The sequence below is a fragment of the Neofelis nebulosa genome, chromosome 6 (assembly GCF_028018385.1).
Source record: "Neofelis nebulosa isolate mNeoNeb1 chromosome 6, mNeoNeb1.pri, whole genome shotgun sequence".
Taxonomy (NCBI): Eukaryota; Metazoa; Chordata; class Mammalia; order Carnivora; family Felidae; genus Neofelis; species Neofelis nebulosa.
The window spans coordinates 74,067,839-74,083,997 of NC_080787.1; the positions used below are offsets into that span (position 1 = coordinate 74,067,839).

Sequence of the window (16,159 nt, forward strand, 5' to 3'; positions counted from 1 at the left end):
AATCAATAATGTTGTACATATATGTTTAAGCACCATTTTGTTCTCAAATTCAAATACTCACAGGCAATGAAAAAACTAGACATTTTGGGTAATTAAGCATATACTTGGCTTGTCAGGGAAGGCTGGGAATTGAGAATTACCTGAAGAGAAACTAAAGCTAATTGAGAATTACCTGAAGAGAAACTAAAGCTTTAGTTTGTATTTTGTTCTAAGAACAGCATATGAATTTTAAAAGGGAGCTCTCTCAAATCAGACCAACATGAGTGCTATGAAAATGCAATCTAGGGATACAAAGCTTGAACTCCAGAGTCTAACAGACATGGATTAATCTCCTATATCAACCTCCCTTATACACTATGTATGCTGTGAAATGTCCTTAACTTTTGCATCTGTAAGCTGGCAGCAAGAATACCCACCTAGTAAGGCTAGCATAGGGATCTAGTATATGTAAAACATTAGCGCAGGGCTTGAACATAGTATCAGAGAATAATACTGTTGTTGCTGTTGTTATTACTGATTACAGAGAGCCTCATTACCAGTCACATACCAGGTTCTGACTGGTAAAATGGTTTTAAACCTGAGTCTACTATCGGCAGACTCTGGAATCCAGACGTTGTCTATTAGGAAGTGTTCAGCAACAAAAATGAAACTTCTGACTCAATTCAGATAAAATAAAATGAAATAAAATAAAATAAAATAAAATAAAATAAAATAAAATAAAATAAAATAATAAAATAAAATAAAATAAAATAAAATAAAATAAATAAAAATTTTGCTGCATCATAATTAAGTTCAGAGGTAGAACTGTTTTGGGCTTGATTAATTAAGATGCTCAACTTTATCATCAAGAACTCAGGTTCCTATTGAGATAATCATTTTTTTCTCTCATTCTATTAATGTGATATATTCACATTGATTGATCTGTGTATGTTGCTCAATCCTTGCATCCCACTTGGCATAAATCCTACTTGATCATGGTGAATGATCCTTTTAATGTGCTCCTGAATTTGGCTGGTTGGTATTATTATTATTATTATTAATTATTAATTATTTTATTTTATTTTAGAGGCAGAGAGAGCATACATGAATGGAGGGGAGGGGAAAAAGGAGAAAGAGATCATCTTAAGCAGGCTCCACACTTAGCATGGAGCCTGATGCAGGGCTCAATCTCACAACCCTGAGATCATGACCTGAGTTGATATCAAGAGGTGGATACTCAACTGACTGAGCTACCCAGGTGACCCTGGCTGGCCAGTGTTTGCAAATTTTTGTAACTATATTCATCAGGAATATTGGATTATTGTTTTTTGTTTTGTTTTGTTTTTCTGATAATGTCCTTTTCTGATTTTAGTATCAGGGTGATGCTGACCTATAAAATGAATTTGAGAGTGTTTCCTCCTCTTTAGTTTTTGAAATGGTTTGAGGAGCATTGGCATTAATTCTTCTTTAAATGTTTAGTAAACTTCACCATGTAGTTTTGGGATTTTCTGCATTATGAGATTTTTTATTACTGATTCAATCTTCTTACTAGTAAGTGACCTATTCAGACTTTCTATTTCTTTCTGATTCCAGTCTTGATACATTGTATATTTCTAAAAAACATATGCCAAAAATGCATTTGACAAAATCAGTTACATTCATGACGATAACTTAACAAATTATGTATAAAATGGATGTACCTCAACATAAGCCCACAGCTAATATAATACCAAAGATGAAAAATTGAAATCTTTTTCTCTAAGATCAAGAACAAGATAAGGGTTCATTCTTACCACTCCTATTCAACATGATACTGGAAGTCCTTGCAGAGTAATCAGATAAGAAAAAGAAATAAAGGCATCAGAACTGGAAAGAAAGAGGTAAAATTATCTCTATCTGCAGATGACATTATTTTGTATATAGAAAATCTGAAATGTTTCACCAAAAAAATCCTGTTAGATCTAATCAACAAATTCAGTAAATTTGAAGGATGCAAAATTAACATACAAAAATCAGTAGCATTTCTAAGTGCTAACAATGAATTATCCGAAAAAGAATTAAAGAAAACAATCCCATTTACAACAGCATTAAAAATTAATAAACACTTAGGAATAAACTTAAAAAATAGGGTGAAAAATCTCGACTTGGAAAAATATAAAACATTGATGAAAGAAATTGAAGAAGACACACAAAAAATGGAAAGGTATCTTGTGTTTATGGGTTGAAATAATTAATACTGTTAAAATGCTAATACTACCAAAAGCTATCCAAAAATTTAATGCAATCTCTATACAGATTCCAATGGCATTTTTAACAGAAGTAGGAAAAAAATCCTAAAATTTATATGGAACTACAAAATACCCTGAATAACCAAGGCAATCCTAAGAAAGAAAAAAGTGGAAAGCATCACACTTCCTGATTTCAGACACAATGGTATATTTATCAGCCATGAAAAACAATGAAATCTTGCCATTTGAGACAACAAGGATGAACCTAGAGGATATTATGATAAGTGAAATAAGTTAGAGAAAGAAAAATACCATATTATTCCACTAACATGTAGAATCTAAAATCAAATGAACCTACAAAACAAAATAGAAACAAGCTCATACATACAGGAAACAACCACTGATTACCAGAAGGGTGGAATGTTATGCTAAGTAAAATAAGTCAAACAGAGAAAGACAAATACTGGTATGATCTCACTTATATGTGGAAGCTAAGGTGGGGAAAAGCCAGACACCAAGCAAATAAGTGGTGGTAGGCAGCGGAGGAGGGCAATGGAAGAAGGTGGTCAAAAGGTATAAACTTTCAGTTATAAAATAAGTAAGTACTAAGGATGTAATATACAACATGATGACTATAGCTAGCACTTTTATGACATAGTAAAGTTGTAAGAGAATAAATCTTAAGAGTTCTCAACACATTTTTTTCTTTTTTTAAATTTTTTATTGTATCTATATGATACTAACTAAAATTACTGAAGTAATTATTTCACAATATATGTAACACAGACCATTATGCTATACACCTTAAACTTCTACACTGATATGTGTTCAATTATGCCCCAGTGAGGCTGGGAGAAAAGAAAGAACTCAGGTTCTTTCCATTGCCCTACTCTACCATACATGAGATCTATACTGTCCTATGGCTGTCTTTATTTTTTTCGAATGGCTGTCAGAAAAAAAATAGAGCAAAATGACCCTTGCTCAAGTAGGAAGAAAGTGACAGAGAGAGATCAATTGATTGATTCCAGGAACCCAAACAATCCTCTCCCTTTGGGTCATTCTCTGTTCTTTTTTTTCTCCTTTTCTTTCTTCTTCCATTTATTCTGTCTGTCCATTTTTCTCTCTCTTCCTCCCCTTCTCCCTTATTTCTTTCCTTCCTTCATCTTTTTTTTCTGCTCTATCATTCTTTTTTCAACAACTATTTATGAGTGTCTACCATAGGCCTGTCACTAAGTTACAGGGATACATCAATGCACACAACTGTCAAAAATCTTGCCCTCATATAACTTACATTCTACTGGAGCCAAGTTGCTGCCACAACTAAACAAACCACTGGCCAGAAGAATGAGATTACAATGGTTAGAGGCTAACCAGTTGCAGTGGAATAAATGCTGGGGAGTCTACCACATTGGCTCAAAATGTTTTAAAATATATTCTTGGTATCTCATGTAGACATCAAATCTCCAAGCACCTTATAGTGTATCGCATAGAAAAACCATGCCCTTTTCCTAAATATCTGCCTTATTTTCTGCTTCTCAGACAAAAAAAAATAGTTGTTCAATGATGTATCCTACACAGTCATTACCAGACATATTTGTTTATTTTATGTGACAATATGTTATTAATAAAATTTAAGCTCATTTGCTTTGTCATTTTAAAATCCCAGACATTGCATTTATCTTGGTTTATTATGTAAAAATAATTTAATGTTTTAATTATAGACTACATGATATACTATAATGGTAATCTTTAAATGTCCATTTCATTAAAATTTTATATTGCACAAAAGACCTATAAGTCCCTGCTGCTACAAAATCATTTCATAACTTTATCTAATAACAATGTCGGGTGGTGATTTTCAGTTAAATTGAGTCACTCATAATGCATTAGAGTAACTGGATCTGAGCCAAGTGTTGCTGATTCCACTTATAATGTGATTTCACAATCATGCCAAAGTAAGTTTGCCTCTGTTTCCACCAAATCTTGACTCCCATCAGAGGAAAGCAACATTTGAATGAAAATGTAAGTTGTTTTTTAAGGATAGAGTATTTCATTTATTTTGTTCATCTAGAGCACTAAAATAATAGTCTGTGCTATGTACTTGTGGACCAAAATTGGATTCCAGTAAGGATTCCCTCATGCTATAGTCAACCACACTCATCTTTTGTGTAACTCCTGGTCAAGGCGGAGAGAGCTGGAAGGAATCCAAAGGTGTCACACAGTAACCTAAGAAAAGAAGGTTAATGGTTTTACTTTGAAACATTAGTGAGCTATGAGCTTGTACCATGTGTAACTCCTTTGTTGCCATATGTTTTCTGTCACTGTCATACAATAACAAAAGTGATGGTAGAAGAGGACAGAAGGTGGCATGGTTAAGATCATCCTTTTTTAAAAGTATCTATTATGTAGTTGGCTCTCAGTATATGTTATTATTTCATTTAAACCTTATAAAACTTCAGGAGGTTAATACTATGAACCTCATCTTATAAATAAAGAGTCTTAACTCACAGAAATTAAGATATTTGCCCAAAGTGCTGTATACTTTTTCCCAGCCTAGCATGCAGTTAAGAACATCAGAACCAATGTTCATATTATGACTTATTCCAAGAATCTATATGTTGAAGACAAACAGTATATCTAATAAGAAAAATGAAAGTCTCCTTTGAAAAGCAAATAATTATAATAAAAATTTGGCTTTGTGAAACTAAAAGCTAAAAAATAATACAATTAGCAACTGGGGAACCAATATAAAATTCATTCCTTTAATGAGGTAAACAAAATTTTGAGTCCGCTTTTTTAATGTTTTGGAAGTTCTTAAATTTCATTTCATTGATACCCACTAGAAATTAACAAAGCAAAATTGTCCAGAGCAGCAACAACCATTCTTAAAGATATCATGTGGAAAGGGAGAAAATTATTATCTTTAAAATCAGTGCACAGGGAGAGGTGGGATTTGCACAGAATGGTTTCCATGGGCCTTTTCAACCTTCACTTTTCCGTAAACTGCAGGATTCCAACATACCTGCATGTTATAGGTGGTGGAATCATCTCACCTAAATACCATCTAACAAAAAAAATCATATGATTATGTAAAAGTTCTTAAAATAAGTATAACTACAATTAACAAAAGTTAGAAGTCAATCAGAGGAAAGTAGTCTCTATTCCAGGAGCAAGGAAGTAATACAAAAACGAAAACTCTGTAAATTCAAAGATAACACATGAAGCCAATAATGTGAGAGAGGTTTTAGCCTTTAATTTAATAATAACGAAACTGACCTCTTCAAGAGGCACCTCATCTTAGGGTGCCTGCGTGGCTCAGTTGGTTAAGCATCAGACTTGGCTCAGGTCATGATCTCACAGTTTGTGGGTTTGAGCCCCACATCGGGCTCTGTGCTGACAGCTCAGATCCTGGAGCCTGCTTCAGAGTCTGTGTTTCGCTCTCTCTCTGCCTCTCCCCCACTTGCACTCTCTCTCTCTCTCAAAAATAAATAAACATTAAAAAAAATTTTAAAAAGAGGCACCTCATCTCAAACTTACCTTGTTGTAACTCTTATAATGCACTATATTCCATAAATAAGTCAGGTTTATTCACAAACCATTTATAGAAGAAGAACTATAAAATTATTTCAAAGAAATGACTCAGAAGACTCACTGCATCAACTATTGTTGGTACTATCACTCATTTAAAAAATCATACTGATGTATGAGTAGGCAGATCTGACACTCAATGGGTAAGCTTAAAATAGCAGCTATTTTCTGTTCTCATTGGTTGGACGTCCATTTTAATTGACTAATGCGCATGCCATACATGAGGTTGATAAATGTTTCATATATTATTTCTGTACATCTGTACTATTGTAAGCAAGTCATTGTTTGCAGTGACTAAAATAGCAATTTATTGAAATGCATTACTTAAATATAAATCAGACATAAAAATCTGTGATAAGATCAATAATTCAAATTGCTGAGAGATTTCAAAATTGAAAGACCATTTTCATTGTCAATTTTATTTCAGTGTGTGTCAACTAGGTAATACAAATCACCAACTTTACAGAATTTTGGCACTATTGGGTATAAATCATGTATTAGTCTGCTAAGACCACCATTACAAAATATCATGGGCTGGGTGGCATTTAAAAAAAAACCAAAAAACTTATTTCTCACAATTCTGGAGGCTGGAAGTTCAGATTACTTTCTGGCAGGGTTTAGTTTCTGCTGATAACTCTTTTCCTCACTTTCAGATAGCTGCCTTCTTGCCGCAGTACTCACACCACCTTTCCTCTGAGCACATGGATGTGGAGAGAGACTTCTCTTTTCTTCTTATAAGGCCATCAGTCTTGTCAGATTAGAGCCTCACCTTTATGACCTAATTGAACCTTAATTATCTCCTAAAGGCTCTATCTCCAAAGGCAGACAATTGGGGATTAGGGCTTCAACACATGAATTTGGTTGATATTCAGTCCAAGCAGGTCAATAGACTCTGTACCATCATCCTAACTACTTTGGAATCCAAAAGTTTTGTGGGAACTATTTTATTAACTTGGCTAAATTCAAGTAAAATATTATATGTAATTCATAGCAAAAGTCTATCAAGTAGTTGATCTTGTGTGATAAACTGACTGACATAGGTTAAGATGATTGTGTAGGTTTTGAGTGATTGGGGATTGTGTCTACAGCATCTAGTAAAATGATAGAAACAAATCAAAGTTCACACTCCACTTCTGTGGATTACTATATCAGGTATAATAACCACACTAAAATTTGACACAATAGTGAGCCTTCTAATGTGGATTGATAGAGAAATGTTATGTAGAAACCTAATGTGTTTTAAGTATAAGAGACACAGGGATAGAGTTATAATTTAGCAATAAATCTGTGGGCTTAAAACAGATTCTTGGTTATTTTAACAAACAGGTAAAGATGACACAGTAATTTACAGTAGAAACATCTCATAAAACAAATAAAATGAGTGCCACTTTCTAGAAGAGTTGCCAAAAAAAAACAGTGGAAAAAACAAACATAAATATAAAACTACTCACCTTAGCAACTTAATAATTTCTCATAGGTTCATTGGGCAAGTCACTATCATATTTTCTTTTTTTCTAAATGTTTATTTTTGAGAGACAGAGTGAGAGAGTATGCATGGGCAGAGGAGGGGCAGACAGAGAGGTGGACAGAGAATCCAAAGCAGGCTCTGTGCTGACAGCAGAGAGCCCAATGTAGGACTCGAACTCATGAACCATGAAATCATGACCTGAGACAAAGTTGGACACTTAACTGACTGAGCCACTCAGCTGCCCCTACCATATTTTCTAAATACCTCATGAAACATGCTCTTCTGGTAAAGACATTTGTCTTTACTAAACATATTTACTAAACACTGAATTGTATTAATATAGTTATATGTACACAATATTATATTTATTATATTAAATCATATCACATTGTTCTCTTCTTGCTTTTATTATCTACAGACTTGGTGACCATTAAAAGAGGAATAGAAAAAAATTGGGAGTATTGATTTATTTTATTGTGTGGTTTTATATTTTTGGAGATTACATATGATTTGGAAATCAAGTTGCTTATGATTATGTGCTATTAATATTAACAGAGGTAACCAATGCAAGGCAGGGTAGATATGAGCATTTACACCTACACTTTGATAGAATGTTAATAGCACTGTAAATATATGTGCTTTCTGCTTTTGACAAGGATAACTGGGAAAGACTTGTAACACTTTAGGGGGTACCTGGATTTAATATGAGTATAGAATTGCATCACAGCAGGGCATACTCCTGTACCAGAATGGCTGTTCTTATGAGCAAAAACAGTAAATCCTTACTTTAAACAGTAAATAAAATGGACGAAATAAATACAATAAAAAATAATTATGTATTTTCATCCTGAGGGCCCAACTTACATTTGGGGTCCAGAGTCACAGTTTCTGTAGAGAGAAAGCTACAGCTAACATTTTTCCACTGACTAGGACATTTCAACTTCAGAAACAAACTATTACAAATGAATCAACAAGGTATATATTATTAAAATATAGTTTACAGCATAATATTTATCATAAACAAAACTATAACAAGAAGGTTGATGCACAGAGAAAACAACAAATGATGTTGCAAATTAAATTCTTAAGCATAATTTCATAGACATAAGTGAAGGGAAAGTTTTTTTCTTTACTTTCAAGATTTTATTTAAATTCAAGTTAGTTAACATGTAGTGTAGTTTTAGTTTCGGGGGTAGAATTTAGTGATCCATCACTAGCATATAACATCCGGTGATCATTCATTACAAGTGCCTTCCTTAATTCCCATTATATATTTAACCCATCCTCCCACCTCCCTCCCCTCCAGCAACCCTCAGCTTGTTGTCTATAGTTATTAGTCTCTTATGGTTTGTCTCCTTCTCTGTTTTTATCCTATTTTATTTTTCCTTCCCTTCCCCTATGTTCATCTGTTTTCCTTCTTAAATTCCACATATGTGTGAAATCATATGGTATTTATCTTTCTCTGACTAACTTATTTCACTCAGCATAATACACTCCAGTTCCATCCATGTCATTGCAAATGGCAAGATTTCATTCTTCTTGATGGTTGAGTAACATTCCATTATATATATATATATATATATATATATATATATATATATATATATATATATATATACATACACACACACACACACACACACACCCCACATATTCTTTATCCATTCATCAGTCGGTGGACATTTAGGCTCTTTATGTATTTTGGCCATTGCAAATAGTGCTGTTATAAACAATGGGATGTGTGTGCCCTTTCAAATCACTATCTTTATATCCTTTGGATAAATACCTAGTAGTGCAATTGCTGGGTCATAGGGTAGTTCTATTATTAACTGTTTGAAGAATCTCTATACTATTTTTCAGAGTGGCTACATCACTTTGCATTCCAACGGAGTAAGAGGGTTCCCCTTTCTCTGCATCCTCATCAACATCTGTTGTTTCCTGGGTTGTTAATTTTAGCCATTCTGACCTGTGTGACGTGGTATCTCATTGTGATTTTGATTTGCATTTTCCTATGATGAGTGATGTTGAGCATCTTTTAATGTATCTGCTTTCCATCTGGATGTCTTCCTTGGAAAAGTGTCTATTCATGTCTTTTTCCCATTTATTAACTGATTTTTTTTTATTTTTTTGGGTGGTGGGTTTGATAAGTTCTTTATAGATTTTGGAAAACAGCCCTTTACCCAATATGTCATTTGCAAATATCTTCTTCCATTCTGTCGGTTGCCATTTAGTTTTGTTGATTGTTTCCTTTGCTGTGCAGAAGCTTTTTATCTTGATTAAATCCCAAGAATTCATTTTTGCTTTTGTTTCTCTTGTCTCCAAAGGCATACCTAGTAAGAGGTTGCTGCAGCAGAGATCAAAAAGGTTGCTGCCTATGTTCTCTTCCAGGATTTTGATGGATTCCTGTCTCACATTCAGGTCTTTCATCAATTTTGAATTTATATTGTATATGGTGTAAGAAGGTGGTCCAGTTTCATTATTCCACATGTTGCTGTCCAATTTTCCCAGCACTATTTGTTGAAGGGACTGTCTTTTTTCTGTTGGATACTCTTTCCTGCTTTGTTGAAGATGAGTTGACCACATAGTTGTGGATCCACTTCTGGGTTTTCTATTCTTTTCCACTGTCCCATCTATGTGTCTATTTTTGTGCCAGTACCATACTGTCTTGATGACTACAGCTTCTAATACAGCTTAATACAGCTTAAAGTCTGGAATTGTGATGCATCCAGCTTTGGTTTCTTTTTCAACATTACTTTGTCTATATGGAGTCTTTTCTGTTTCCATAAAAATTTTAGAATTGTTTTTTCTAGCTCTGTGAAAAATGTTCATGCTATTTTGATAGGGATTGCATTGAACGTGTAGACTGCTTTGGGTAGTAGAGACATTGCAACAGTATTTGTTCTTCCAATGGGATATTTGTTATTCCATGGAATATTTTTCCATTTCTCTGTGTCTTCCTCAATTTCTTTCATAAGTGTTCTACAGTTTTCAGAGTACAAATCTTTTACCTCTTTGGTAGGTTTATTCCTAGTTATCTTATGGTTTTTGGTGTAATTGTAAATGGGATCGGTTCCTTGATTTCTCTTTCTGCTGCTTCATTATTGGTGTATAAGAATGCATCCAATTTCTGTGCATTGATTTTATCTCCTGCGACCTTGCTAAATTCATGTATCACCTCTAGCAGTTTTTTGGTAGAGTCTTTTGGGTTTCCCACATAAAGTATCATGTCGTCTGCAAAGAGTTTGACTTCTTCCTTGCCAAGTTGGATGCCTTTTATTTCTTTTTGTTGTCTGATTGCTCAGGCTAGGACTTCCAGTGCTATGTTGAACAACAATGGTAAGAGTGGACATCTCTATCATATTCCCCACCTTAGGAGAAAAGCTCTCAGTTTTTCCCAGTTGAGGATAATATTAGCTGTGGGTCTTTTATATATGACCTTTATGATGTTGAAGTATGTTCCATCTATCCCTACTTTTTTGAGGGTTTTTATTCAAGAATGGATGCTGTATTTTGTCAAATGCTTTTTTTTTTTTGCATTCATTGAGAGGATCATATGGTTCTTATCCTTTCTTGTACTAACATGGTATGTCATGTTATTTATTTGCAGATATTGAACCACCTCTGCAGCCCAGGAGTAAATCCCACTTGGTCACAGTGAAGAGAAAGTTTTCTCAAAGAAGTATATTAGAAGCTATTTCCATTTCAATAGCATACCTACCCTTCACATGTCATGAAATCCCACTGCTTTTTGAACACAGACCCACACCTCTACTTAGCCGCCAAGGCCAGGACCCTGTCGTTGACTCTGCAGGTGTGTGGCCATGTGTCCCTGGGAGTCTTACTATTCACGCATCTATACAGAGACTTCATATTCTCAAGGACATTGGCCCATTTGCTCTTAGTCCATAAATAATTATCTCCTATCATCCCACCATCACTTTCCCTCACTGTAACGCTCTTATCCTCTCATTTTTCTCCTACGAGCATCAATACCTTGTCACTTGTAACTCAGTTCAAATTTTCTCTCATTACATTCTCACCTAATTTTCTCCATAATTTTTCCCCCTTTCACCCTTACTAACAGCCTCCATCCTCAGAGAATCAGTATCCCTTCATCTCTTTTGGTAAATGGTTCTTTTTTCTAAAGAGTTTTTACTTCTCTTTATTTCTTTAAGTGCACTGAACTTAAAACCTAATGATGCATCGCTCCATAGCCCTCTCCCCAGATGATTCCTTCTTCCATTGTCCCCGTTCAGTAAGCCAATATTACCACTATAGACCATTTAATCTGTTGTCTGCTATTCTCCTAAATTTCTGGTCATCACTTTATATATGTATTGTCCTGAAGACCCATTTGCACCTTCTCAGCTCATGAGCATCTCTGAAGAATGCTCTGCCATCAACACAGTGATTTCAACAGCTGTATCAGTAATTCCCAAGACTCTTTCACTCTCTTAGACATCATATCTCCTAGATATCAGAGATACCTACATAAGTTGGCAGTTACTTCTGCTATTCTTATATTTAAATATATTTTGGCCAAGCTGGGAAGTTTCAGTTGTGCATGTGTTTTCTGTTGCTGCTGTGACAAATGACCACAAACTTAATGGCTTAAACAACTGGAACTTATTCTCTTGCAGTTCTGGAGGCCATAAGTCTAAAATGGCCTCATGAGTCTAAAACCAAGGTATCAATCAATACCTTGATTCCTTCCAGATCACTTAGCTAGGGCTACATAACACCACTGCTGCTTCTGTCACCACATTGCCTTCTCTTCTTCTACCACCAAAACTAGTTTTGCCTGTGTTTTATAAGGACACTTGTGGGTGGCTCAGTCAGTTAAGTGTCTGACTTTGGCTCAGGTTGTGATCTCACAGTTCATGAGTTTGAGCCCCATATCAGGCTCTGAGCTGACAGCCCAGAGCCTGGAGCCTACTTCAGATTCTGTTTCTCCCTCTCTCTTTCTCTGTACTTGCCCCACTTGTGCTCTGTCTCTCTCTCAAAAATAAATAAACATTAAAAAAAAGGACACTTGTGATTATAGGAATGGCCCACCCAGATAATCCAATATAATCTCCCTTTCTCAAAGTGCTTAACATAATCACATCTACAAAATCAATCTTGCCATACAAAGTAACCATTCATAGGTTCTGAGGATTAAGATGCGGATATTTTGGGGAGTCAATTATTCAGCCTGCCACAGGCTAAATTCCCCCAAGCACAACATGGTATTCATAGGAATCATCAGGAAACATCTTCTGTGTCAATGGCAGTAAAACAGCACAGCTAGGAAGGCAGTTTCCAAATGATGTTGGCATAGTAGGACATTGTGAGGTACTAAAGGGACAAAAGGCGAGGGGGGGGGGGGGCCCTGGGTGGTTCAGTCTGTTAAACGTCCAACTTCGGCTCAGGTCATGATCTCATGCTTTGTGATTTCAAGCCCCACATCTGGCTCTCTGCTGTCAGCACAGAGCCTGCTTCAGGTCCTCTGCCCCTCCTCTCTCCGTCCCTCCTGCACTCACTCTCTCTCTCTCTCTCTCTCAAAAATAAATAAACATTAAAAAAATAAAAAATAAAGGGACAAAAAGTAGCCAATGTCAGTGGCAGGAATATTTAGCAATGTGTCTGTCCATCCATATCATGATTATTCTGTATGATCTGGGTGTCCTGGTAAACATAGGATTAACAACTTTATTTTCACCCATTCTTTTTGTCCTGATGTACCATTATGGTCAATTTCTCATACTGTCTTTCCTGTATTTCTTCTCTTTACCTGAAATATCTTCCTTTTTGATCTTCTACCTATTCCAGTACTATCCAAATTCTTGACACTTCCTTGAATCTTTCTCTACTGTTTCACTCACGTGATCTGATTTCTTTCTTCTCTAAATTTCTTAGCCTCTGGAATCACAACCACATAGTTTAACATTTCTTACCAGTTTTGATTCTTGATTATATATATATAATCATATAGATCATATATCATATAACTATATTATATATATTTCAGTTGGGTATTTCTTTATTTCTACAGAACCAAGTAGAATGTTGTACAGAGAAGAGGGACACTCAATAAATACTGCATCATTCACTGATAGATTCAAATTGTTCATGAGATTAATCGGAGAAGTATACAAACATATAAAATTCCAAATCCATTACACTATTGTGGTTAATTAGGCCAATTGTACATAATAATAAGGTAAGATAATATTATGTGGGCTATAAATAATAATAATAGCAATAATGAGAATATAAATGTTTTTTAAAAAGAGTTCTGGTTTTAATGAAGGAGTTCAATAAAGAGGCATTTTAGAAACGCTGTTGTTAATATCCATCTTTTCACATAGCAGCTATAACCATCAGAAATGTTTCTTATAGGTTTGGGACTCAAAATACTGCTTTATGAAAAGAAGTTCATTACAGAGGTGAGACAACAATGCCATGTGACACCCTAAGCCATATGGTTCAGGAAGATTTCCTCCCCATAGCACTGACTAAATGCTTAGTATTGCTCTTATAAAAGCAGTTCTCTTTCTAGACCATGCAGAGATTAGGTTCTATACTGAACCATGAAATTTGATTTTTTTTATTCTAATATGTATAAAGATAAACTTTAGGCTCTTCTGGGTATAGGTTTCATTTGTTCAGGATTATAATTTCTCCATGATATGGCATCATGTATATATATGGCCCTATAGAAACATAACTTGAAAATAACTTCAAAAGATGATTAATGAAAAAACATTATTCAACTTTTTAAAAATGCAGAGGAAAAATTTGTTTCAATAACAACCAAATGGTAGTGAATTCCAAATATGAATTTTGTAATACATCAAATCGACTTTCATTATTTCTTCTAAGTACATAACAGCCATTCCACAGAGAGCTTTGTTCTTGTATTATGTATTACAGCAAATAAAAAAAGAATTATTGTCATCTATGTCTCTTACCTACAAATAATCACTTATACTTAACTTTACCATTTATCTTAGACATGTGACTAATAATCTTTTCTAAACTTAATAGAACTAATCTGTGATCCTTTCTAAAAAAATAACTATAAAAGCTTGCATGAGTGTTTCCACCTGATATGTTTGTCTCAAATTCAATTTTTGTTTAACTATTTAAATTTTTTTCATCATATAGATTTTGAGAAAGGAAATTTGGAATTTTAGCTATTACTGAAGGACCCTTTGCATCTTTGATTCTAAAATGAGGTAATTCTTTAAATGAAATATATAAATTATAAACTGATGGAAAATACACAGATAGCAATACAGAGGTGTCAATAAATACAAAGAAATAGCAAAGACTGTAAAAGTGAACCAAGGAAAAATATTTTGAAATCAAATAGCTATAAAATACAGGCATGGAATATAGAAACATAATTTGGATACTTATCTTAGTTCTCCACTCCATTGTGTCTCACAAATTTAGGGCAGGAAAACTCTCAAACCTAAGAATATAAAAAGAAGTCCTAAAAATTGCATTCACATTCTTTTAAAATATAAGTAGAAGAAATTGTACACAGTATAATGCATTTCAAAACAGAAATTATGATACAGATAGCTAAAAGTGCTAAACAGAGGAAAAGAGAACTTCTTAAAATCAAAAGCTAATTCCTCAGTATCTAAGTTTATGTGCAGTAATGTAGCTTGCTAGGATTTTTCAAGTTAATTAAAAAGACATTTTTAGGTGTTTTCACTTAAATTAGCTAACAATTTTAGTGAATTGACAAGCAATTTGGCAAATTAGCTAATAATTTATGTATTTTTATGTTAACCCCCAAACAACATCTTGTTGGAATATATCCAATTGTAACTCAGTCCTGGTGTAATTGCCATCTTGCCTAACCAGTTACTTGTAAACTACCAAAGCCAATCCTGACAATTGAACATATATCAGAATATTTCCAGTTATAAAAGCAGATGGATTTTAACAATTTAAACTTCCTTCTAATATGAATTTTAAAAAGTAAACAAATGTAGCCTATTGACTTCCAGATAAAGGTTCCTGAATAAAAACATGCATTATTTTTATTTCCTCCTAAAACTTGATTAAAACTTCAGTGAATGTCTCTTAAGCTGTTTGAGGAATATGGTGGCAGATCCAGCAGAGCTCTGGGCACCCTGCTCCTATTTCTGACTCCCTGCTGTTTGCTTCTGCTGAGGAGCAAGTTGGTTAGGAAGCCATGCTGCAGCCATGGCTTTTAAAGACACTGGGAAGGCGCCCACGGAACCAAAGGTGGTGATTCACCAAATTAGAATTACTCTAACTAGCCACAGTGTAAACCTTTTGGAGAAGGTATGTGCTGACTTGATCAGAGATGCAAGGGAAAAGAATCCCAAAGTGAAAGGACCTGTGATTCTGAGAATCACTGCAAGAAAAACTGCTTGTGGTGAAGGTTCTAAGACTTGGGATCATTTTCACTGATTTGCAGTCCTTCTGACATTATTAAACAGATTACTTCCATCACTATTGAGCCAGGAGTTGAGGTTGAAGTCACCATTGCAGATGCAGAAAACATCCTTTTTAATAAATTGATTATCAGTTGTTAAAAAATGTAATGAAAGTCTCTTAAGATATAAACCCATTAAAGCAGAATGAGAGAAGAAAACAGCAACTATTTTAAAACCTGGAAGGTAAGCAGAAAAATGGTAACTAAGAGCACATTGAGAAAGGTTAATCTTAAACCTATAGTATAAAAAGTTCAAGGTAGCCTGGGTAGCTCAGACTGTTAAGCGTCCAACTTCAGTTCAGGTCATGATCTCGCAGTTTGTGAGTTCAAGCCATGTATCGGGCACTGTGCTGACAGCTCAGAGCCTGGAACCTGCTTCAGATTCTGTGTCTCTGTCTCTCTCTACTCCTCCCCCATTCATGGTCTGTCTTTCTC

General features: G+C 34.6%; 1 long non-coding RNA gene and 1 pseudogene across 1 annotated transcript in view; one reads left to right on the top strand and one right to left on the bottom strand.

Annotated features, from left to right (window-relative positions):
- Window positions 1–8,534, bottom strand: part of LOC131514463 (uncharacterized) — a 48,865-nt gene extending 40,331 nt beyond the window's left edge. The window contains exon 1 of the long non-coding RNA XR_009263079.1: window positions 5,484–8,534. This is a non-coding gene — a long non-coding RNA (uncharacterized LOC131514463). The remainder of the gene's footprint in view (window positions 1–5,483) is intronic.
- A 6,934-nt stretch (window positions 8,535–15,468) lies between these two features.
- Window positions 15,469–15,824, top strand: LOC131515431 (small ribosomal subunit protein uS10-like; annotated as a pseudogene).
- Window positions 15,825–16,159: the final 335 nt, after the last annotated feature.